At 42.4% G+C, this 25,700-nt stretch overlaps 1 protein-coding gene across 1 annotated transcript in view; it reads right to left on the bottom strand.

The window, feature by feature from the left end:
* The window catches only part of sulf2b (sulfatase 2b), a 279,026-nt gene that overhangs the window by 177,566 nt on the left and 75,760 nt on the right, over positions 1-25,700 (bottom strand). The window contains exon 3 of the mRNA XM_017700971.2: positions 9,166-9,238. The gene's annotated coding sequence lies outside the window, so the exon portion shown is untranslated. The remainder of the gene's footprint in view (positions 1-9,165; positions 9,239-25,700) is intronic.

Genomic DNA, 25,700 nt, shown 5'->3' with positions numbered 1-25,700 from the left:
GGCAGTTTAGCTTCGGCGAACGTCTCTTTTTGATGGATGTGAAAAACAATAGCAGCAAAGACAAAGAAACAATTGCCCGATTTTGATTCATGCGCTGGGCGCTCCCCAGGGCAGGGCGACGTTGGCCAAGCCAACATCCTGTCATTCAGACACCTTCCTCCCACTCCCTCTCTTTCCTCCATCCCTCGCTCTTTCTCTGTTTCTCTCAAGGCCGTGCATATCAACCCCCATTGGAACGTGCAGAGGGGTGAACAAAACAACTTAGAGAGACATGCAAGTCCTAAACTGGCACCGATATTGCTTTATGTAAGAATCCAGCTATTATTTACCTGACGTCCACTAAATCTCTGCTAAATCTCTTTCTTTTGTCCTCTCTAAAGGAAACACCAAAGATACGGCAACTGCATGCCTTCTGTTTGTCACTAGAATCTCCCATCGGTTTCTCGTATCATTTTATACAGGAGATTCACACGAAGGAGGCCCTGAATGTTCTGTAATATCTCTCGTTAGGATGAAGCAATCTGAGCCAAACAACGTGCGATGTGCTCCTCGGAATATAGAGCAAAAAATCCATGATCAAATAGTTGGTGTTTGGTGCGCGATGTCTCGGTTGGGCATCATAGGTTGACACCACCGTGAACATCGATGTGTACCTGGACATTTTTGAACAGTTTGTGAATCAACTGGATGATCATGCGTTAGCGGAAGGTTACTTCCAGCAGGATGGAGCAATATGTCAGATGTCGGCAGGGAGCATGGCAGAATCTGAGTCCTTCATGGGCAACAGGGTAATTTCAAAGGGTCTTTGTCCACCACGGTCACCAGATCTGACACCACCAGACTTCTTCCTTTGGGGTACGCTCAAAGGAAAGGTCTATCGGAACAAGACTGCACTGTGGAAGATTTGAAGGTAAACATCCAACGTGAAACTGCTATTCCCCCCGATATGCTTGACGGAGCGCCACGTCGAAATCTGTCTGGCAGAAAACAGAGATCACTTCCAGCATCGCACGTAATGCAATCGATTACACAAACATCAAGGCATGTAGTGGAATTTTTTGGTTCAGATTGCTTCGTCCTAATGGGAGTTACAGCGGAATATTCGCATTGGAGGACACAAGTAAATGTAATTAGTTTCTGTACTTTAGTATTTTTGGTGTATCTGTACTGAAGTTTCTCCGTTCTGGGCGTCTTTTTCCTTTCACTCCACTACATTTCAGAGTCTAATATCCGACTTTTTCCTCCTACATTCTGAGAAATCTGTCGTTCCTTTTGGTTTCTGTGTGTATAAAAACGTAACATGTCAAAACGAAAGAAGCGCAAAGCCAGAGCACCAATCAGGGCCCAGCGGTCACTTTGTTTAGAGCTGGTTTTGACCTGTTGGTCATACCGACCCAGTGCAGCACGCGGTTCAACGTCAGCGCAGCAGCGTAAAACTTTGGGAGAGTCTGTTCAACATAAATGATGAACTAACCTAACTTTGTGTAAATAGAGCTCAATATAGAAATATGTCCACATATGCAGTCGAGACTGACGCGGCTTTTTTCTGAATTTCTACAAACACCATTTCATTTTATAGTAAATGAGTTTGGGCTGGTTTATGTTTATGAACAGACGCCTACAGATCAACATAGTAAAGGAGCTCATCTGTGATCCTGAGTTTAAAGCCAGTTTTTATTCAACTTAAACTTGGAACTAAGTTGTAAATAAATCTGAAACTGAAACTTTGCTTGTGTGTAAAAAGTGATTTCAGAGCCACTCGGTTCTCCCTGATGGAAACTGTTTACCTTCAGTGTTTTGTGCTTCTGATCATTTTAATAGACGTCAGCGTCACTAATTAATGACGTTCTATTAAAAGACTGGTTTACCAAGAGAGACGCTGGAGGACTTTCACCTGAAATGAGTTCATGAAGCCAGTCTGGTTATAAAAATGATAACAGGACATCAGAGCCAGAATTACTCTTTTAGTACTTTTACTTTATACTTAAGTACATTTGAAGGGAAATACTTTAGTACTTTTACTCAAGTGGAGGTCTAAAGGGAGGAACTTCTACTTTTACTGGAGGAATATTTTACCTTGGGTGTCTCTACTTTAACTTGGGGCCTCTTTCGAGTGAATCTCCCTGTTTAATGTCCACAGAGAGCTTAGCTGATTGGCAATTTGTCTAATATATTCTAGAGAGTAGCTCGTCGTCTGAGGAGATTTATTAAAAAAGAACCGCCTACTATTGTTCAAGGTGTTCTTTCAGATCAGTCCCATCAAGCCTCTAAAGCTATTTGTTTAAATTAAGAAGCGATGAGAACAGATGGTCTTCTCTTTAACAAGGTACCATGAGAGACATATAAGAACAAGTGGATGCTGTGATATCTCACTCACTTTTAAAGTGCAGCTCTCTCTCCCTCTCAGATCTCAGACAGAACGAGTTTAGCTTGATTGGTCTGAATGGAGAAAGAGAAAGCGAGGGAATGAGGTACGCTCGATCGGCCCCAAAGTCTTTCCCCCTTTTTTTTCTGGAAGGAGACAAGAGAGGCAGGGAGCGCCGAGAAGATGATAAGAAATAGATCAAAACAAACAGATGGTCTTTGTTTTTTTGGACACCAAAGACTTTTTGGAGATGCAGCCCAGCAGCATTCCCACAAACTAAGGTAGTCGGAGAGACTGCTAATATCCCACGCCGTGTTTCGTTGGAAAAAGTTTCGAGCCCTGCAAGAGAACTGATTAAAAATAGAACGAGGCATCGTTTTGAAAGAGGTTCTGAATAAAGGCTCACACACACACACACACACACATAAACACACAGCGCTCTAGGGGTATCGGTATACATGACCACACAGGCGAGACGTCCAGGGTCTCGAGAGTTTGATTAAACAAACAGCCATCATTTGCCCGCTCATTTAGACTGGTTACTGTACAGTTGAACCACTGCTGCTCCTTGCACGTGTAATTATAGTAATTGGGGCAGTTAAGCAGCTGCATACACAAGCGCACATCTGTTTCCAGCTTCTGGTGGAGGTTTTGTTACCTTAGCTATAGCTAGGATAGATGAATCCATGTTTCACAGGTGTGTTGCAGTGCAGACTTCGGTGGATAACAGGCAGGTAAAAATTGATCTGAAGGTGGTCAACTGCATCAGTTCTGGAGTGTCAGAATCGATCATTATTGACTGTAATATGCATCAATCACAATTCTGATTTCTTTGCAGCCAAACTGGCCGACTGTAGCTTTGCCTGATTTTTATTAGCTTTTCTTCTAATCCGTAGTTCACAGTGTGTGGGCTAGATAGACACAACACACACTACACTCTCAGAAAAAGGTACCAAACTCTCACTGGGGTGGTACCTATAGGGCTCCATCTCAGTGCCTTTAGTCAGGGATCATAACTGAACCATAATCCACTGAAATGATCTGTTTTAAGCTGGACTGACTCCACACACCCCGCCTCGCCTCGCCTCCAGGCTTTTACTCTACTGCTCTGTTTTAAAACATTCGGTTATGAAAAGGAACAAATACCAACTTTTCACCTGGAGGAACTGATTTAAGCTTCACCATCAGACCCTAAACCCACTGCTGGAGCTCTGAGGGAACATTAAACATTTCCAGGCCTTTTCATTTGGTTTCAATGCAAACAACATTATTTGCTCATTAATGGGCCAAACTAGAATGTAAAGGTTTCCAATTTTAAAACATGAATCCAATCAAGTGCTACATTCAATTCAGCATAATGGTTTATGAATAATAAAATAAAAGGAAATTGGCCTATTGGCTAATCATATATTGGCTGATTTCACAGCAATATATATATATATTATATAATTTTAAGGAAAAATATGCCAGCTCTGATTATGCATCCTTGTTTTTACTCAATTTTTGTTGGTCAGGAAAAAATTCAATGGCTACGTAAACATAAAGAGTAAGCTTAGTTTTACTGACTGTATTCCAGTATTGTGTAACTTGTTCTTCCAGTCACATGTGTGTAGTCTTCCAAGTCCATCTGCATATTAATCGTTTAACATTAATATTTTTTTGACACAAACAATTTGCAACTCCAGGCTGAAGCCCACCTGCTCGCACCACTGTATGTGTGTCTATGACTGTAACCCTCTTGTTCAAATACAGGTTCTACTCTATTGATGACCCCAAAGTGAATTTCCTCTATCGCCATAGCAACTTTTACACTGCTGCACTGTGTTGTGCACTGTTTCCAACTTAGCTACGAGGTGAGGACCAACAATTTTTTTTACAACGGCAACAAGTAAAGCAGCAAGAGAGCAATACGGGTGCCCTGTATTTTGTCTGAGTCATACTTACAATAATTATATAAAGTTAAGACCCCCTGAATAGACTATTAAATAAAATAAGCTGAATATAAAACCAGAGGAGGAACAATCACAGCAACAGGTTCTCTGTTCATCACCAACCACACGACCACATCTACACACACACACCACACAGACAACACGCCTCACACTGACATGAGCGTGGATCACTGCGTTCCCTCCGTTATAGAATCCTATCCCACTTTCTGATTGACGTCACTTTCTTACACGAAGCTGAAATTTGGCTTGTATTTACCAGCTTGTGCAGTCACTTTCTGCCGGAAGCTGCTCCATTTAAGGTGGAACGGGAAAACTGGAACCAGAAGCTGGAGAACAGGAGGCCGAATTCAGCTCCGTCCTTCTTTCTGTGTTTGGGGGGGTTTATTTTATTTCTATGGGTATTAATATTAGAAGTGATTCACACACTGATGGATTTGCTGATGTGTGTGTTTGTGTTTCTCGCGCTAAACTCGGTTTTTACCATCAGGTGCAGACTGAATACTTTCTAATGATCACGATCAGTTATTAAAGTAGTAAAAGCTGCCGAGAGCCGTCCGTGCAGCCCAGATTAATCTGAGTCTGAGGATTAGAACTAAACAGATGTGGTGTAAATGGGTGGAGTAGTAAGGAAGCTGTGGCTGATTTAATCCTGAGACTCTTCGTCTCTCAATACAAGAGCAGACGTATCGCCTCAGACAGAGAACAACAGACAACGAAGCATCTAGGAATGTATATCTGTGGTAGTCAATAATAATGTGCACAATATAATCCGTCGTACTGTAGAACAGAACAAGATACTAAACGGTAGCCAGCACACAGGAATCCAGCTGAGCAAACCTGTAGTACTTTAACTCTGTGTTCTGAGGTATATAGACGACCAAATCTGCGCTATTATATTAACACACCTGCTCTCTCTCTGGCTTTCTAGCAATACCCTGCTGGCTAAACCCCTGCAGGTTAATGCTAACGTGTCACTCTGTCAGATGGCTTTGGTGTGTGTGTGTGTGTGTGTTGGAGTGAGTGCACACACACTCACACTCGCACGCAGAGTATAATGAGTCTGCCAGGCTTAATCACTTTTCACTCTCCACCAGTCCACTGCTCCATACAGGGGAGTCATGATGGATCAGCTCTGCAAGAGGACCTAACAATGTGTGTGTATTTGTGTGTGCGTGTGTATGTGTGTGTGTGTGTGTGGAGGGGATTGATGGATCAGTTCAGTAACACAGCGTAGCAGTGCCACTGCAGCCTGCATCAGTCCCTGAATCCATCAGAGCCACACACTCTTAAATGTGTGTGTGTGTGTGTGTGTGTGTGTGTGTGTGTGTGCATTCTAACACCTGTACCGATGCAAAATTACAAGTCCCACAATGCTTTCCAGGCCATCTATCAATTTTTGCATGTTTTTAAGCTCAGTCTATCCATGATAATGAGATATTTTCATTCGTTTTCTTGAGATCTTGTGTTATGTGTATCATTATGATGACATAACTGACTTTGTTTTATTAAAACAACGAGATATTTAGTAACAATGGCATGAATATCTTATGAAAATATCTTGTCATGACCATATAAATGACTCTATATCACAAGAGATCTAATAAAAATAACCTGTTATCAAATGAAAACGAGTAAAATAAATAGGGCGTCCGTAATAACGGCCCTATATACAGTACAACAGAAAAGTCAGAGATCTCCCGTTATTTATTTTATTTCCAGCCATGAATTACAGTTCATTGTTATTCCGGAGATTTTTCCTAGGGGATTAGATATAAGATAATCCAAGTGCGTAGGAAAGAGAGAATTCAATGGGAAAATAAGTGGAAAAAGCTGAAGTTTACAAACCTGGAAATGGGACACCCAACAACTACACAAGACCTGGCAGACCACCAAAAGTGCCCCCCATCAGATAAACGGTAATTACAGCTTTCATCTTTGAGAGAGAGGAGAAAATCAAGCGTTCCTCAGATCTGAAAACATCTGCAGGTGTTTCTCTCCATCCTTCCACTGTGAGAAGCCAACAACACTATGAGTTTTACAATATGCTGTCAAGACATCGTTACTGACAAAAGCAAATTATTGCAAAGTTTGCAATCAAATATAGTTACTACTGGTGTTCTCAGAACAGCAGACTAGCTTACCCACAGCACAGCCTTTAATATCATCAACGTTTTTGGGATTACTTGGAAACGTACCAACGTCTAAGACTTTAGACGAACTTTGGAAAAATATTTCTGCAGATTTCTTTGGAAAACTAATCCGAATAGGACAGAAGCTGTAATAAAGGTGCATCGAGAGACACATAGCAAGGTTAAGTAATGAGGAAGTTTAATCCTGAGACTCTTTGTCTCTCAATTCAAGTGAATTTGTTCACAAGTGGATCTCGACCTCTCCAACATGGCGGACGCGCAGACGTATCGCCTCAGATAGAGAACAACAGACAACGAAGCATCTAGGAATGGAAGTTTATGATAGTAAATAATTAAAGTAAAATGATTCCTCAGAACAGAATAGTAGCTGTTATAAAGGCAGATCTAGAGACGCATAGTAAGGTTTTATGGACTGATGAGTAGGAATATGTATTAGGGACTACTTTGATCATAAGGAGTAGAAAAAACAACCTCTAATTAAAATATCCCTGCAGATTTCTTTAAAAATTGAAAGGAAGTCTCCCGAAAAGAACAGAAGCTGTAATAAATGGTGGAACACGAAATAGTTAAAAACTAGGATGCATCAAGACCATTTTTTCAGACTGTGTAAAGTCCGAGCATGTTTTATAGGACTTGCCAACACCAATACTGACACATCATCGCTGTTATTTATATAGTCCTGTTCTCATGCTCAAAGATGGTTTACAAAACTTACAAAACTAACACAACCAACAATAAATAAAACAAAACACACAGAGTTCCCACAGCTGGCAGCGGGATTCCCCAGACCACAGAAAAGAGTCCCTCCACCAGCCTGGAAAGAGTGCTGAGCAGCAGGGAAAGGCCTCACTCTGCCTGGAGGGCCCCACAGCTATGGTGTAGCATCACTCAGATAGCCAGCCTGGAAAGCCTTGATGGCTAGAAATGTCCTTAGACACAATACAGCATCAACCATGCAGCGAACCCAAGCAGCCATGTACCTGCGATGTATCATAGAAAAGATGACCGGTCCTCATAGCTGCGATACAGTGTCACTCAAGTGACCAGTTCAGGCAGCCTCATAGCTGCAATACACTGTCATTCAAGCTGCCGGTCTAGGCTGCATCATAGCTGTGATGTAACACTGCTCAAACGGCCAGGCCAAGTAGCCTCCGAGCAATGGGTGGACAATTACTCTTGGCCTCTAACTAGGTGGATGCAATGGCAAACTCCTTGGCCAATGGGGAAACATCAAAACATACACACAAACAATAAAAACAAGTGAAAAAGTGGCAGCTATATCGCGACATCACTGTTATGCCAAAACACAAACGCACACATGCACATACTGAGCATCGTACTTAGAAATAAGCAGAAAAGAGAAGAGTGGAGAAGAGTGGCTTTCGTTCTACGTCAGAAAAGCACTTCTGTACAGCTGTAAGTAAAGTATGTTTCATAGTTTTGATCCTATGCGCCTCGTACGTCTTTCAACAACAGTCTGTGTAGCACAGCGACAGGAGGAATCATATCCAAGGGTAATCTGAAGCTCAAATCCTGCAGTGTATTCCAGAGACTGTGTCCGAATGTAATGGCATCAGCAATACTTCTCTGTGTTGGCACACCGTTCACAGTCAGCTTGAGTCCTTTGTTTATTAGAGCAGCAGCGTACCCTAAGCTTACGTCACTTGGCATCGGGTGGATCTCAGTACAGGAGCAGTTTTATGAGTGCGAGTACAACTAGCCCAAGATGACGTCTTCAAATGACTTTTCTGGTCCACATCATAAAAGATCTTCAGTTTGGTGTCACAGAGGAATAAAGGAACCAGAAAATATTTAAATGTAAGAAGCAGAAATCAGAAAATTTTTACATAAAAAAAATTACTCAAACCGATTAACTGATTACCAAAATAGTTAGTAGGCGATTAAATTAGTAGTCAATAACTAATCGATTAATTGATTAATTGTTGTAGCTGTAATTCATATATATATATATATATATATATATATTTTTTTTTTTTTTTTTTCTTTTCTTCTTTTTTTCCCGACTCAAAAAAAAACCCAATAACTTGTTTCATTTGTATTTAGTACTTGTTCAAATGTGACTGGAAATTAAATAAATACCCTCTGACTTTTACATAGTACTCTTGGCATCTTTTACTGATGGATGCAAAAAGCAGCTTTGACTTCTGTGACCTCTTCTGCCTGTTGCCATGGTGAGCTAAGATACTTGTCCTCAAACCAAATGTTTATGTGCATATGTTTGCATATATGCGTATTCATTCTGGACTTGGATTGGATCTACTGTCGAGGCCAAAACGAGAACAAATCTACATGGTTCTGCACACATGTCTGTGCTCAGTAGTGAATGTGCAGTACCTGGAGCGAGGTTCTTTCATTGCTTATGAAAAAAATTGTTTACAGTGGCTTTCTTGCCTCCCTGGAGGTCTTTAAGCAGCTCTGCTGACAGTCATTAGCTCCGGCCACAGCCAGCCCTGCCCGCAGTGATGGCCTCCACGGCCGGGGTAGCCAGGCAACGGCCTAACCGCTCACACCAAGGGCCATCCGCAGCCCAGAGATCCAGCCCTTAGTTACTATCAACACTACCGGGCAGGTAATTAGTGAGAGCGAGAGAAAGGAAGAGCGAGAGAGAGAGAGACAGACAGAAAGCGATAGATGTCTCGTGCCCATGGTGGTAACATAATTAAAGAAATAGTCCTACCTTATACAGAAGAGCACTGGTGTCTCTAAAGCCTGTGTGCAGCCATTCAGTTCTATATGCAGCTCCAGCAAACCTTAGCAGAAAAGAGAATAAATGAGAGTGGATTAACTCATCGGTCATGCTACCGTGAAGGCCGCATGTCATATATATGAGATATACAGCATCATGGAGTATGTGGAATTCATTGTATGTGAGCAGCCTTTCAAGTCGACACTGTCAGAAATGGAGGTTCTGTTCAGGTACATTTTTTGATCATCAAGGTACAAGCAATGTGCACGTTCCCTTAAAGGTTCTACGGTGGTTTTAAGGTCTGGTTGTGGACCTTAAATCGGTTCCTCCAGGTGAAAAGTTGGTATTTGTTCCTTTTCATTACCGAATGATTTAAAACAGAGCAGCAGAGTAAAAGCCTGGAGGCGAGGCGGGGTGTGTGGAGTCAGTCCAGCTTAGAACAGATCGTTTCAGTGGATCATGGTTCCGTTATGTTCCCTGACTAAAGGCACTGAGATGCACCCTTGAGAGCCCCACCCCAGTGATAAGAGGGGCACTGCCCCAGTAACAGTTTGTACCATTTTTTCTGAGAGTGAACTGCAGCTGCACCAAACCATTACAGAAAAGAGAATAAATTAGAATGAATTAACTCCGTGATCGTATGTGGTACAGTCAGATGCAAAAGTCTGCACATCCATGGTCAAATTACATGTTGATTTTCTGAGTAAAAATAATGGAGAACACAATTAAATATGAAACATGTTCTGCACAATTTAGCGCATATAATTTCCTGTGTAGTAACAGAACATGTAGTTTGATCAGGGTTGTTCAAACCTTTGCGTATTACAGTACAAGGGCGTCTACACACTAGAAGCCGATGCAGTGTCAGAAATGCAGTCCTCCAATGTACTTCAGTTAGGAAGCTGCATTAGCTCTGTCAGACAGACAGACAGACAGAGAAAGACAGACAGAGACAGATAGACAGACAGAGAGATAGATAGACAGACAGACAGACAGACAGATAGAGACAGATAGACAGAGAGACAGTCCTCCAATGTACTTCAGTTAGGAAGCTGCATTAGCTCTGTCAGACTAGACAGACAGACAGACAGACAGACAGAGACAGATAGACAGACAGAGAGATAGATAGACAGACAGACAGACAGACAGATAGAGACAGATAGACAGACAGAGAGATAGATAGATAGACAGAGAGAGACAGATAGACAGACAGAGAGACAGATAGATAGACAGACAGAGACAGATAGACAGACAGAGAGATAGATAGATAGACAGACAGACAGACAGAGAGACAGACAGATAGACAGAGAGACAGTCCTCCAATGTACTTCAGTTAGGAAGCTGCATTAGCTCTGTCAGACTAGACAGACAGACAGACAGAGACAGATAGACAGACAGAGAGATAGATAGATAGACAGACAGATAGACAGACAGAGAGACAGATAGATAGACAGAGAGACAGATAGACAGACAGAGAGATAGATAGATAGACAGACAGACAGACAGAGAGACAGACAGATAGACAGAGAGACAGTCCTCCAATGTACTTCAGTTAGGAAGCTGCATTAGCTCTGTCAGACTAGACAGACAGACAGACAGAGACAGATAGATAGATAGATAGATAGATAGATAGATAGATAGATAGATAGATAGATAGATAGATAGATAGACAGTCCTCCAATGTACTTCAGTTAGGAAGCTGCATTAGCTCTGTCAGACTAGACAGACAGACAGACAGACAGACAGACAGATAAATAGATATAGACAGACAGATATAGATAAGACAGATAGCCAAACAAACAGATAGATGCAAGATATATAACTGCACATAAACTTACATTAATTAGGCAGAAATAAAATAGAAATAAAAACAGACAAATTAGGAAGAAATAGGAAAATAGACATAAATTAAGTAAACGGACAAGATCTGCATGCGTCTGTGTCTACCAGCCTGTTCTTGCACTGTCTAGTGTGTAGGCACCCTAATGCTGCATGCTCTGCAGGGCCGTGTCATTTTTTATTTCATTACAGAAGCTGAAAAAGTCCACATCAGAAATATTACAAAGGAGGAGGAGACTGGTTGAGTGGGTGGGATGAGTGGGAAATCTCATAATCAACAAGGCAGCCCTTCAAAAGAGGTGATCGACGAAGTCGGTAAAGCTGGTAAAGCTACAAGCCGGTACAGCATATTTATTGAAATGTACAGAAACAAACTAAACAAAACAAAACAAAGAATAACAGTTGAGTTATTCAGTGGCATCTAACCTCCTCATATGAATGCTAACAGACTGGCTGATGTAAACCTCTACTCACACATTAGGGATGCAACGTGCATCACCAAATGACCTTCACCCACAGCACCAATCACGCCACGCCAACACATGCGTGTGTGTTATCTCCTCTGGATCCCATTCATTTTGCTCAATTTTACTCAAGTAGTGAGCACAGTGCTGCAATTTATGCTTTTTTCCAACGGAACAGATCAGAGGGGAGTCATCAAAGGGCTTCCAATGAGGATAAATCTAACACGACAGGCCGGGGGAACGAAGGACACACCCAGGCATGCACACACACAATAACACTTTTTTTTTGCCCCTCAATCCTCTTTGGAGGTTCTCTGATGGTGACAGAATGGGGAAGAAAGCATTGTCTGTGTAGCTGAAGTAGGTCTTAGTTAAATATGCATGGAGAATGTGACAAGGTCCACTTATTTCAGTCTGACTCATGGAGTCAGCCTCTCTTTGCCTCTCTCTCTCCTTCAGCAAGGTGACAAAGTTCTGCACATATAATTAACGGACCCCATGAATATGTATTGTGAATGTGCGCTGGCCAGGTGAAGGATATTTCACTACAGATAACACACAATTTCATTTTCTGTGAGCCGGATAAAGGCTGGATTAAAGCACTCGGACGTGACAGTTAAAGACCCACACCCTACGTTTTTCTTCTATTTAACACTTTCTCTCTGAGGTCCACTTTGTATGTGTAGTTTTATTAAGGGACCCTTATTAGCCCCACAACAGGGAAATTTCACCTTCGCATTTTAACCCATCTGTGCAGTGAAGCACCACATATATAATAGTGAACACACACACACTAGGAGGGCAGTGAGCACACTTACCCGGAGCGCTGGGCAGCCCAATCCACAGCACCCAGGGAGCAGATAGGGAATAGGTGTCTTGCTCAAGGGCACTTCAGTTACATACTGACGGCTTGGTTGATTGGTTGAGGAGGGATAATGGTTTGAGGCATTTTTCAGGGCTTGTCTAGGCCCTTAGTTTAAGTGCAGGGTAATGTAATGCTACAGCATACAGATACACACACACACACATTTTCTAAGACGCTTTGCCCTCAGGGTCGCAGAGGGGTGCTGGAGCCTATCCCAGTGGTCACTGGGTGGAAGGCAGGACACACCCTGGACAGGTCGCCAGTCCATCGCAGGGCAGGCAGACAGACAGACACACACAAACACTCACACACTCACACCTAGGGGCAATGTAACATGTCCAACTGGCCTGACTGCATGTCTTTGGACTGTGGGAGGAAACCGGAGGAAACCCATGCAGACACGGGGAGAACATGCAAACTCCACACAGAGAGGACCCCAGTCGCCCGGCCGGGGATTCGAACCCAGGCCCTCCTTGCTGTGAGGCGACTTTCACTTCACGTTGCAGCAAGACTGTGCTCCTGTGCACAAAGCGAGGTCTATAAAGACATGGTTCAATGGGTTTGATGTGGAGGAACTCCAGTGGTCTGCACAGAGCCCTGACCTCAGCACCTTTGAGATAAAGTGGAACGTCATTTGCCAGCCATGCTTTTTCATCCTACATCATTGCCTGACCTCAGAAATGAAACGGAAACAGAAAATCGTGTACCCTGCCCGGGAGAGGGTCACCGGGACCTACCCCTGGAGCCAGGCCTGGGGGTAGCGTTCCTCAATGAGCGCCTGGTGGCCGGGCAGCCCACGTAACCCGGCCAGGCTCAGCCCGAAGAGGCAACGTGGGGAGACCATGTGTGCCCACCACCCGCAAGGTCCAGCATGGTGGAGCGGTGCAGTGCCATATAGGCAGTGGGAGATTTCCTGACCTCAGAAATGCTCTTTTGATAGAACGGGTACAAATTCCCACAAACACACTCCAAAATCTTGTGCAGAGCCTTTCCAGAAGAGCGATGGCTTTTACAGCCACAGTGGGAGACCACGGTCAGATGTCCACATACAGCCATACAATCATTGTATAATGAATAAAAGGTAAGTTTTCATTAAAGATTGCAGAAAAATGCCAAATCTCGCTGAGGATGTGTTGATGTGTTTTCAAATAGAAAAACAACAAAACGTCATTTGACTGTTGAGTGTGCAAATTTTGCATACGACTGTACTTGGACTACAACGACTGGGGAGTTAATGGTACGATTTGAAACTAACAATGTTAACATGCTACATCACAGTCTTGAGGCTTTAACAGACCGAGCGCAACGGATCTCAGACTGCTGGTTTGAGTTTGAACTTTCACCTGTGACATGAACTCACTGATCAATCATGATTGGCTCGACTGCAGAGACAACGATCTCAAAATGTTGATAAGATGAAAGAGATGCTAGACCTCAGGAGGAACTGCGTTCTACCAAATATATACATACCTAGATTTTTGTGTTTACAGTGTTTTACTCAGGTTTTGCTGCCTCAGTAACTGCTGTGTTTATGTATGTTATCTGACTGCGTGACTCACAGATCACAGCATGTTAAATATCTCTGCACCTTATTCTCACGACCTCATGTCCAGAAATGTGTGCTGTGTCAGTGCTGCACTGTCCTGTCTGTTTACTGTGTCTAATGTCTGTTTAATTTAGCGTATTTATTGTTTGTAGCTTAATTTTTCCTTTGCACACGATGTCTGCATGTTCGCTCTTTGTACTTCTTGTTCCTTGTTGCACCGTGTTGTTTCTAGAGGAACGTCATACTACTCCACTGTGTACTTGTACATAGATGAAATGACAATAAAAGCCTCTTGACTTGACTTGAGGTGCCACATTGGGTCCAACCAGGCACATCAGCGGCACTGCCACTTTGGGGCGGTCAACATCGCTTCTGGACTGCATTCAGTACCATTACAGACTGGCAATTTAAGAAAGATACTGTCTAAAATTCCACTATTTCAGGAATATTACTCTCAGAAAGTGGGATAGGATTATATAACGGAGGGAACGCAGTGATCCACGCTCATGCCGGCTAATGAGCACAACCAGTCAAATTATTAAAGTAATAAAAGCCGCCAAGAGCCGTCCATGCAGCCCTGAGTCTGAGGATTAGAACTAAACAGATGTGGTGTAAATGGGTGGAGTAGTAAGGAAGCTGTGGCTGATTTAATCCTGAGACTCTTCGTCTCTCAATACAAGTGAATTTGTTCACAAGCGGATCTCGACCTCTCCAACATGGCGGACGAGCAGACGTATCGCCTCAGATTGAGAACAACAGAAAACATGGCATTTAGGTATGTATATCTAGGTGTATCTAGGTCCACCACCTCCAGACTCTCTCTCTCTCTATTTTGTACAGTTACAATGCAAGAAAATTCTCAGAATAGTTTGCATTTTCACGTTGTTTATTCACATCATGTCCGGCGTAAAGAGGCCTTTATTTCCAACACTTACTTCAAGCACTCTTCTTTCAAAAAAAGCAAGGAAAAATCCAGTTTTCTATGACTTTGGCACTTTACACTGCACAGACTTTTCTGCAGCTCAGTCGAGAGCACATCTGCTCACAATGCTTGCTGGCACTCTTCAAGTCTGGCTGCCATTCTTAAAAGGCCTTGAAGATGGCGAACCCATTTTATGTCAAGTGTCTGAGGTTTAAAGATATTATTTTCAACTCTAAGTACAGTATAATGCTTTCTTTGAGGCTGTGTGGAACATCTGTGATTGTGATTAAAATTCACAATACCAGTAAAACATCTGCAGGCCTGCCGACCACCACAACCTGACCGCAAGTCACTATCAATTATACACACACACACAGGGAACCATACAGCAATAAGACACTCATGTGCAACATTTAACACAGCCACAGAAACATGTGTTTACTGTCAGTCAGTGAAATACACTCATAAGGAGCTATCGGCTCATATTTCCAACCAACATCCCTCGCCATACAATCCAGAAAGCTCCATTTTCACCTACAGGGCCCACATGACATCTATACATGCACAACCGACACTAATAGCTTTTAACTATTGCTCCAGGAGCAGCTCACCTTACCCCCTCACTGTAATCCCATCCATTTACAGAGGAGAAAAAATCCTGATCTGGCTTTAGATCAGCATTTCCTAATTCTGCTCCACCTACACAGCACAATTTAGCCTTTTTAGTGCTTTCCTGACCTTATCTGACCCACTTTAACCTTTATAGGGAGTCTTAAAGGCACCTTTTGGCAAAAAAATCTCATTTGCACACATTTCTCCTGACCCTAAATGTGAATGACCAGCGAAGAGCTGTATGGTGTTCAAAGTTTGCTTCTTTCTGGGCTGGACTTCTACATCTTCACATCACTTGCCTCAAACCTCGTAAAGTCTTGTAGCTCAAAAAAAGCAACTCTGGACACTAAAGTTTGACCAGCAACATTCAGAAGACTAAGATTAAAACCGTTTGCTTTCATTGCACTTTAAAAATGAATTTTACTTATTTTTAAAAAAATTGCATTATATTTCTGCATAATAAAATGGTAAAGATGTAGGCTGAACAACAGCTGCGTTACAAATCCTAGGCTGCAGCCGAGGTAGGCTGCATTTCTTGGCCGCTGCGTCACAGCAAGCTGTTCCAAAGCGAAGGACCCTTCGTTCACAGCCTAGAAATGCAGCCTACATTCTCTGATTAATTAAAGCATTCGTCTGTATATCGTATATCGTCCATATATTATTTTATTTAGAAGCATGTGTGTGTATGTAGTTTATCGCCCTGGTCTGGTGACATCACCACCCAGCCTCATTAGGACTGATCCTATAGTGTGACCAATAGGCTACAGAGGATGAGCCTTCATAGGACAGGCCTACCAAGGACCTGCCCACCTTGGTTGCAACCTAGGCTCTGTCTGTCACGTGTCAGGTGGTCTGTCACATCCTTGAATTCGTCTTCGTTACCTTATAAAGTGTAAAATCATCAATATATAAGAGAAAAACTGATGGAATTGCATTAAACTAGCTAATGCATTAAACCAAACATGCTGGGCTGAGGGAAAACACTAAAATGGGCAGTGTCGAGTTACTGACTCAGAGCAGGACTGGAAAACACCGCTTTAGTTAAACAGAAGCCGAGAACAGCATGTATTACAGTGGGAAACATTAATTACCTACTCAGCAACCTCGGTTAAAAGCAAAAACAACACCCACACAGCCACAGGAGGAGTTCCGACACCCAGGGTTTGTATCAGTAACTCCCTCTCATTTACCGCGCTTCTCCCAGGCCCACTGCGTGGCATTCCCTGCGCTTCCTGGCTCACGCCATGCATAATGCATCAGGTGGGAGCGCTCCGACCCAGACAACAAGCGCAAAGAGAACATGTGTGAGCAATCTTCTAATGGCACTGTCTTTCCTAGACACTGATGTCTCCTGGCCTCATTCTCTTCCTTGGTTCAGCAAGGTTTTCTGGGATATTTCAACATCTCTCATCATGTCGACAAGCTAACCACAAATAGTTCATGCATGAGGCTATGTAATTAAATAAAAAAATTAAAAAAAGGCTTAGACCCTTTCCTCAAATGAGCCTTTACTAAAGATACTGGAAGTCACAGATGCTTATCAGCCTCATCCTCATGTATGAGTAGTTAAATATATCACCGCTGTAACTACTAAATAGTGTATGTGCAGCTATAAGCTGCTATGCTTTGACGCTGAGTGCAGTGTCACCACAGCATAGTTACGGTTTATAGCTGATACTCTGCTTTTGCAGCGTTGCCAAAGAGTAGTAACAGCTATAGAGTGGTCCTATGCCTTAGCAACACTGCATTAAATGTCAATTAAGCTACCTTAGATTATACTGATATTAACTGATATTGGAAAGACTTTGTAAACAGCAGGTAAAAGTGGCCCAAATATGATTTTTTTGTTTGTTTACATTATCTTTCAAATGTGATCTGTATGTGACATCAGTCTGAACAGATCAGCTCCTAAACGGAACCCACATGTACAAAAGAACAGAGCTTCACGCGGCTCATCCAGAGGTAAACAATCACACCTGCCAACGAACGCCGGTCGCTCCCGGAGGATCAGCTTCATCTTCACCAGCATCACAGGAACCATCATCAAGCTTCACTGACTGACAGCTGGGCTCATCACCCAGAATGTGTTGGAGCTCGTCGTAAAAAAAGGGCGCGGTCACTTCTTTGGTTCACATCGTCGGATTCTTTAAACTTTGCTTTCAGACTTTGCCTGGACACTTGATCTCTTTGAACAGGGAGGGTTTTGGATAAATCCCTTCAATTTTTTTTTTACAGAAACATCTACCTAACTGTTTATGACGGATGTCAAATTATGACGAATGTTGTGTTGGACTGACGTAAAAGCCGCAAGAATTCCGATCTGGCTGTTCAGACTCAGTCGCACTGCTGCAGTATCGGGTTTCAGTTCCACATATGAAAGTGACTCAAATCGGAATTGAAAATGTCAGATTCAGTGTGTTTATCTGTGTCACAGATGAGGAAAAAGATCGGATTCAGGAAGCTTTTACCTGCTGTGTGAACAAAACCTAGCCATCCCCCCCCACCTATATCTCAGAGGACCCCTTCAGCATTCACCCATCTGGCTTTGTAGCATCCTTTCTGTAGGGGTAGACCTAGCTATGGGGTGGAATTGGCCATGACTAATTTGGGGAGCAAACAAATAAAGCCAAAAACAACAAATAGGAGAATACAAACAACGAAGGGGTTAAACAAAATAACATGCTGGCCAATACAAATGGTGAAAATTTGACCTTTTTGGAGATAACTTTTGTTTTTCATGACAGCGATTAAATTTTGCTTGATTATTACTTTAGTCGCTGTTGTTCACAGCAGTACATTACTGTATTCTAACTACTAACACTATATTTTCAGCTATACAGTTACTATGTTTTCTCAACACTGCATGCAATGTAATACAAGCTATTCTGAGTTGAACTGATAGCAGACATATTCATTTGTTTCTGCTGCCTGACATTGCCAAGCGCAAGAAACACTTGGAAAACTTTCATAGCTGGAGCAATAGTCGAAGCATTTTACCTACAGCATAATGTGTGAAGGAGAGGCAGTATTGATCTCCTGTCCTTCTGGGCCAAACCCATACATCATACAGGCTTTGCTGGGCCTAACAGAGCATAGTACGTTAGGTGATCATAATTACAATGGCTTGTTGGCTCAGGGAGAGAGAGATGACCTCCATAGCTCTGAAATTCCAAAGTTTCTGAAGGTTTATTATTATTTTTTTTATTTCCACCTAGAAAGTGGCTTTTATTGAGAATTTAAGGATCAGGTTCCCTTGCATGAACTGCAAGCTTAAAAGCTGATCAAGGAACCTGCAAGTACTTGTCATGAGAACATCTAACACTATTCCACAGCACCAGTGGTGGACAGTAACTGAGTAACTGAGTAAATGTAATTGGTTTCTGTACTTTAGTATTTTTGGTGTATCTGTACTGAAGTTTCTCCGTTCTGGACTTTTTCCTTTCACTCCGCTACATTTCAGAGTCTAATATCCGACTTTTTCCTCCTACATTTTGAGAAATCTGTCGTTCCTTTTGGTTTCTGTGTGTATAAAAACGTAACATGTCAAAACGAAAGAAGCGCAAAGCCAGAGCACCAATCAGGGCCCAGCGGTCACTTTGTTTAGAGCTGGTTTTGACCTGTTGGTCATACCGACCCAGTGCAGCACGCGGTTCAACGTCAGCGCAGCAGCGTAAAACTTTGGGAGAGTCTGTTCAACATAAATGATGAACTAACCTAACTTTGTGTAAATAGAGCACAATATAGAAATATGTCCACATATGCAGTCGAGACTGACGCGGCTTTTTTCTGAATTTCTACAAACACCATTTCATTTTATAGTAAATGAGTTTGGGCTGGTTTATGTTTATGAACAGACGCCTACAGATCAACATAGTAAAGGAGCTCATCTGTGATCCTGAGTTTAAAGCCAGTTTTTATTCAACTTAAACTTGGAACTAAGTTGTAAATAAATCTGAAACTGAAACTTTGCTTGTGTGTAAAAAGTGATTTCAGAGCCACTCGGTTCTCCCTGATGGAAACTGTTTACCTTCAGTGTTTTGTGCTTCTGATCATTTTAATAGACGTCAGCGTCACTAATTAATGACGTTCTATTAAAAGACTGGTTTACCAAGAGAGACGCTGGAGGACTTTCACCTGAAATGAGTTCATGAAGCCAGTCTGGTTATAAAAATGATAACAGGACATCAGAGCCAGAATTACTCTTTTAGTACTTTTACTTTATACTTAAGTACATTTGAAGGTAAATACTTTAGTACTTTTACTCAAGTGGAGGTCTAAAGGGAGGAACTTCGACTTTTACTGGAGGAATATTTTACCTTGGGTATCTACTTTAACTCAAATACATGTGTACTTTGTCCACCACTGCACAACACATGCTTAGTTAATCAGCTGATATCAATGAGGCATGTTTGGGAATTAAACCATGCAGTGACTGGTGTACCTCAGAACCAACACTGGGCACCACTTATCTACTACATACAGTCAACATCAGGTAATAATACCCATATTTCAAAAATACCCAATGATATAAAACTCACAGTATTGCCACAGACAAGGCTGCATTTGGCAATGCAACTCATATACATCCACGAGGACTTCAGAATGTGAGCTACACTATGCCAAAGTGAGCGTTTACTTTTGATACTGAAAGAGGTCTAAACTGGCACAAGCTGAGCAGATCCACTTATGAATATTGTGGAAGCTTTGGTAATTGTCGTTATTGCGTAGGACAACATGTGAATGAAAAATATCACTTCCTGCTGCTTCATCAGCCCAATTACACCATTGCCTGCCTACTGATCCTCTACCTGGAATCTTGGAATACACAGGATGCGGAGGTATCAGTTCTGAAACCCACATAAGCTTCTTCTCCTCACTGCCATGTAAAAAGCTTGGCTCAGCCTCAGTAAAGCTGCTGAGAAACAGAAAAATGGATATTAAATTGCTCTAATGCAGCAGCAACGGCTTGCTAAAGGCCATACTAGGATGGAAAATGTCTTACGAGTTCTGATGTGCACCATTCAATATTAATTATAATGCACGTTCCTCATGCTCAGTGGCATCTCTGGCGCAGAAGGCTTGATGGGGCACCATAAACTGTAGAGGCAGCAGCGACTCGTCAATGAAACTACATGCAAACCTGGTGCGAAAAGAAACGCACTAATCAAAGAAATCACAGATTCCCAAATGGAAGTAACGTGGTGCAGGAGTTTGTGGTAGTGGAGATGGGAATATGAGTGATATGATATCAACATTCGATCTCACAAATCCTCATTATACAACATCACAATACAAATCCAAGGTTATCTAGCCTTAACGATCACTCTGGTCTGCAGCTACATATCCAAAGCAGTACATCAGATCGGGAAACGTGCTTTCCGACCCTTAGGAATAACACACCTTGTCATAATGCAGAATGACTCATCAGTGGCTTCACTGCTCGAAAAGGAAAGATGCACGATGATCTTTCTTCTAGACAAACACGTCAATAACTTCCACCAATCCATGAATTAATTCAAGTGATAGCAGAGCAAGAGCAGGCAAGGAAAGCAGGAGAGTGTTTTTAGCTACACTCACAGTTAGCCATGTTTTTCTCTTGAACCTCTCTGGACTGAAGGAGTCGTTTTTGGCCCTTCCACACTGAATGATGTTAACACTCTATGGCTGGTGTATCGCAAACGTTTGATCTCTAATTTCTGCTCTAATGGCTGGTACCAAATTTAACTTTTTATCACATTGTCAACTCATTATATTGCCTTGCTATTATGAGTGGCTATCACAACTAATGAGGACCAATGGCTGGCTGTGTAGCAATGTCCATACCGTAAACAACGTTACTAAACGTCTGGACATACGTACATTTATTTTTCATTGGCTGCTCTCAGCAACGTGATCAGGCCCACAGCTGGTTATTGAAGGCGTGTTGAACAGGCAGAGTGTGTTTCTAACTGCTCACTTGGTTAGGTGAGCACTGACGGGCCCCACGCTCACCAAACGAAGACTGCTAGGAGAAACAGGTGGAATACTGGTGTTTACACAACAGGTACAGGAAGATATTTGGAATGTATCGGACAGCCCTACCATTATCATATGTAGCAATATGTTGTTGGAAGAAAACCTTGTATCTCCAAAATGGTAACTTTACAGGAGAAGGAAAAAACCTACTCTACTTTTAATGTAAGTCAATGGAACCAGGCATTTACCCCAAGTCATTTTGGGTCATTTATTTTAGTCCATTCATCATGACAATTACGCACAATGTATAGGCCAACCAATATTTTGAAATTATGTCAAAACCTGAACAATGTCAAAAATGGAGATACAAGGTTTTCTTCTGAGAACAGTGATATCTAAGTTATATATATATATATATATATATATATATATATATATATATATATATATTGATAATTATTGATCATGTTGTACACTGCCCCACCAGTCCCTATTGTACAGATGCCACTGCTCATGTTATGATGATATGTAAAGGGATGGTGGGAAGAAATGGGTATATTAAGCAGAGCCTGAGAGTTATAAGAACAACATTTCTGTGGCTTTTCAATGCTTTGCTTTCAAACCTTCCTCACTCCTTCTCCACAGACATCAGCTTACAGGCACATACTTTACAGTGCAACTAATGACTTCTATTACCTGCTTTCCTCTTGGAGCTCTACACCTTTTGTCTCCAGAAAGACCACCTTTACTTTAGCCTCCCACAGCTAACATTATTCCTCTCCAAAACAGAAACGCACTTGGCCCCAGGATAGGTCTCAGAGGAACCCCACAAGGACAAGTGGCACCAGTGAAAACAAGCCCAGCGCTCCAGGGCAACCACACTCGTGGGAACAAACTTACCGTAAACCCTTCTATGTGTATGCTTCCAATGCCTAAAGTCAGTACATTTCATCATTTTGCTTTAAGCTTGAAGTATTCAGCTTAAATTCAGTTTGACCAAAACGGTAGTCACACCTGACCTGTCCTACCTAAAAATAGGTCTACAGTGGCCACTACAGCTCAAGCTTGAGTGAAAAACAAGTGTGAGGATCAAACCTCCAGAGTCTTGAACACACAAGGACACTGTTGCTCTACATCACAGGGGGGAAGCTGTAGTGAAAACAGTTCGCATCACAGTTAGACTTAAAACTTTCTGAAAGGATACAAACACCAGCATTGTCTGTGTTGAAAAGTCAGACTAGACGCTTGTTTATTTTGTGGAGAGTGGTGCTAAAGGAAGTAGGGTAAGAGATGTGCCATCCTCAGGCAGAAGAAGAGTGTGATAAGATCTGTGACTCATTAGACCACAGATGTCTCTGTGTGCAGGCACTCGCTACTGTAACAGGGTTTGTTTATGCTTGCAGAACTTAGCAGCAGTGATGTCAAAAGAGCAGAACCGCTGCCAGAGGCCAGCAGAAGGACATCAAACCAATACTTTCCTCTCTAACCCATAAACACATACACCGATCAGGCATAACATTCTGACCACCTCCTCGTTTCTCCGCTCACTGTCCACTTTATCAGCTCCACTTACTGTATAGCTGCACTCTGTAGATCTACAGTTACAGACTGTAGTCCATCTGTTTCTCTGATACTCTGTTACCCTGTTCTTCAGTGGTCAGGGCACCCATGGACCCTCACAGAGCAGGTACTATTTGGGTGGTGGGTCATTCTCAGCACTGCAGTAACACTGACGTGGTGGTGGTGTGTTAGTGTGTGTTGCGCTGGTCTGAGTGGATCAGACACAGCAGTGCTGCTGGAGTTTTTAAACACCTCAGTGTCGCTGCTGGACTGAGAATAGTCCACCAACCAAAAATATCCAGCCAACAGCGTCCTGTGGGCAGCGTCCTGTGATCACTGATGAAGGACTAGAGGATGACCAGCACAAACTGTGCAGCAGCAGATGAGCTGTCGTCTCTGACTTTACATCTACAAGGTGGACTGAAAAGTTAGGAGTGTCTAATAGAGTGGACAGTGAGTGGAAAAACTCCAGCAGCACTGCTGTGTCTGATCCACTCGCACCAGCACAACACACACTAACACACCACCACCACGTCAGTGTCACTGCAGTGCTGAGAATGATCCACCACCCAAATAGTACCTGCTCTGTGAGGGTCCAGGGGGGTCCTGACCACTGAAGAACAGGGTAACAGAGTATCAGAGAAACAGATGGACTACAGTCTGTAACTGTAGAACTACAGAGTGCAGCTATACAGTAAGTGGAGCTGATAAAGTGGACAGTAAGGGTAGAAACGAGGAGGTGGTCATAATGTTATGCCTGATCGGTGTACGTATGTGCACACTGTCCACTCGTTCTCTGTGCTCATTTATCTTCATTTTTCTTTACTTTTATCTCTGTCTTTCCTTATACTGGGTGTTTGTAAGCCGTGAGGATAATGCGATGTCAAGTTAAATTTCGCATTTAAACGAACAAAAGAAACAAACAAATAAATAAATAAATTCAGGGAGCGAAAGTTGAGCAACGCTGACAGGAAATTAATGATATCTCCCGGTCTTTTCTTCCCTCCTGATTTCTTTCTTCCTCGAGACGTGAGTGGTGTGCGAATGACATTCCGCAGGCCGGGGTTTTTTACTGTTTTTTATAAAAAATGGCAGAGGGGAAAATGCCTCATGGAACCTGCGTTTATATACGGACAACAGAAAGAGAGAATGAAAGAAGGATAAAGCAGAGGAACGACAGAAAGATACTGAAAAGTACTAGATATGCAGACAGCTTGACCTATGGAGCCACAGAAGGGACGGGAAAAAAGAAAAATGTATTAGAGTGAAAATTTTGTTGTTGATTTTTTTTTTCATGGTCACGATTTCTTAATTCATTCCATAACAATATGTTATGCTTTTTTTTGTAAATTCATGATTATGATGTCTTACTTCGTTCGCTCGTTTTCTTTGTTCACGTTTTCTATTCACTTGAATGCATGTTGTTTTTTTTGTTTCATGTGCGAACAAAATAAGCGTAGCTGAAACAGGCCGTGTTAGGTGTCCAGCCCAGAAGTAGCTAACAGCTAACAGCAGACTGTCCGACGGATTTTGATGTGATGAGATAACGGACAGAGATGCTCATTAGCCACGTTTCTGCTCCCGTGTCAAGCTGTGATGTTAGAGACCATCACACAATTACATTAAAAAATGACAAGCGTCAACATTTCAACAAACAAATTAAACACACACAGAAACATCCCTGTGTGATGACGTCAAAAGGCGAGAGAGTTTAATAGATCTATAGATTACATGAAGATACACTACATTTCCAAAAGTAATCGCTCGTCTGGCTTCACACGCATATGAACTTGAGTGGCATCCCATTCTTAATCCATAGGGTTTAATATGATGTCGGCTCACCCTTTGCAGCTATAACAGCTTCAACTCTTCTGGGAAGGCTTTCCACAAAGGTTAGGAGTGTGTTTATGGGAATTTTTGACCGTTCTTCCAGAAGCGCATTTGTGAGGTCAGACACTGATGTTGGATGAGAAGGCCTGGCTCACAGTCTCCACTCTAATTCATCCCAAAGGTGTTCTGTCGGGTTGAGGTCAGGATTTTGTGCAGGCCAGTCAAGTTCTGCCACACCAAACTGGCTCATCCGTGTCTTTATGGACCTGCTTTGTGCACTGGTCTGCAGTCATGTTGGAACAGGAAGGGGCCGTCCCCAAACTGTTCCCACAAAGTTGGGAGCATGAAATTGTCATGGCACCACGCTGGAATTCACTGAGCTCCTGAGAGTGACCCATTCTTTCACTAATGTCTGTAGAAGCAGTCTGCAGGCCTAGGGGCTCGGCTTTATACACCTGTGGCCATGGAAGTGACCGGAACACCTGAATTCAATGATTTGGATTGGTGAGTGAAAACGTTTGGAAATATAGTGTGTGTTAATGTCAGCATGTTGAAACACTGATCATTTCTTCCTGTAATTGTGTGATTGTCTCTAACACTGGAACTTGTGGGAGCAGAAGCCCTGCTGTCCAGCTGTGCTGCATCTACAATCTCTGTTTGGTGAAAACTGTGGTTGTAGTTCACTGTCTTCCTTCATTTCACCACCAAAATGCAGCTGCACTGATGAATCTGTGGGCCACTTGCTATGAAGAGGGGCTGCAGGGTTCTCATAATGCCCCCAAATCAAAATTATTAGTAGTAGAAATAAAGACTTAGCATTATGTGGACATGTTTTTAATTGCTTTTCAGTCCTCTTTGATTCATGCAGAGTCCTAAAACTCTGATACTCAGCAAGAGTCTTTATTTTGCTGCATATTTAATATCAGATATTTT

This window comes from Pygocentrus nattereri, chromosome 9, assembly GCF_015220715.1.
Source record: "Pygocentrus nattereri isolate fPygNat1 chromosome 9, fPygNat1.pri, whole genome shotgun sequence".
In the NCBI taxonomy this organism is placed as follows: domain Eukaryota; kingdom Metazoa; phylum Chordata; class Actinopteri; order Characiformes; family Serrasalmidae; genus Pygocentrus; species Pygocentrus nattereri.
The sequence above is the reverse complement of the archived record's forward strand: the minus strand, read 5'-3'. Positions and strand labels throughout refer to the sequence as shown.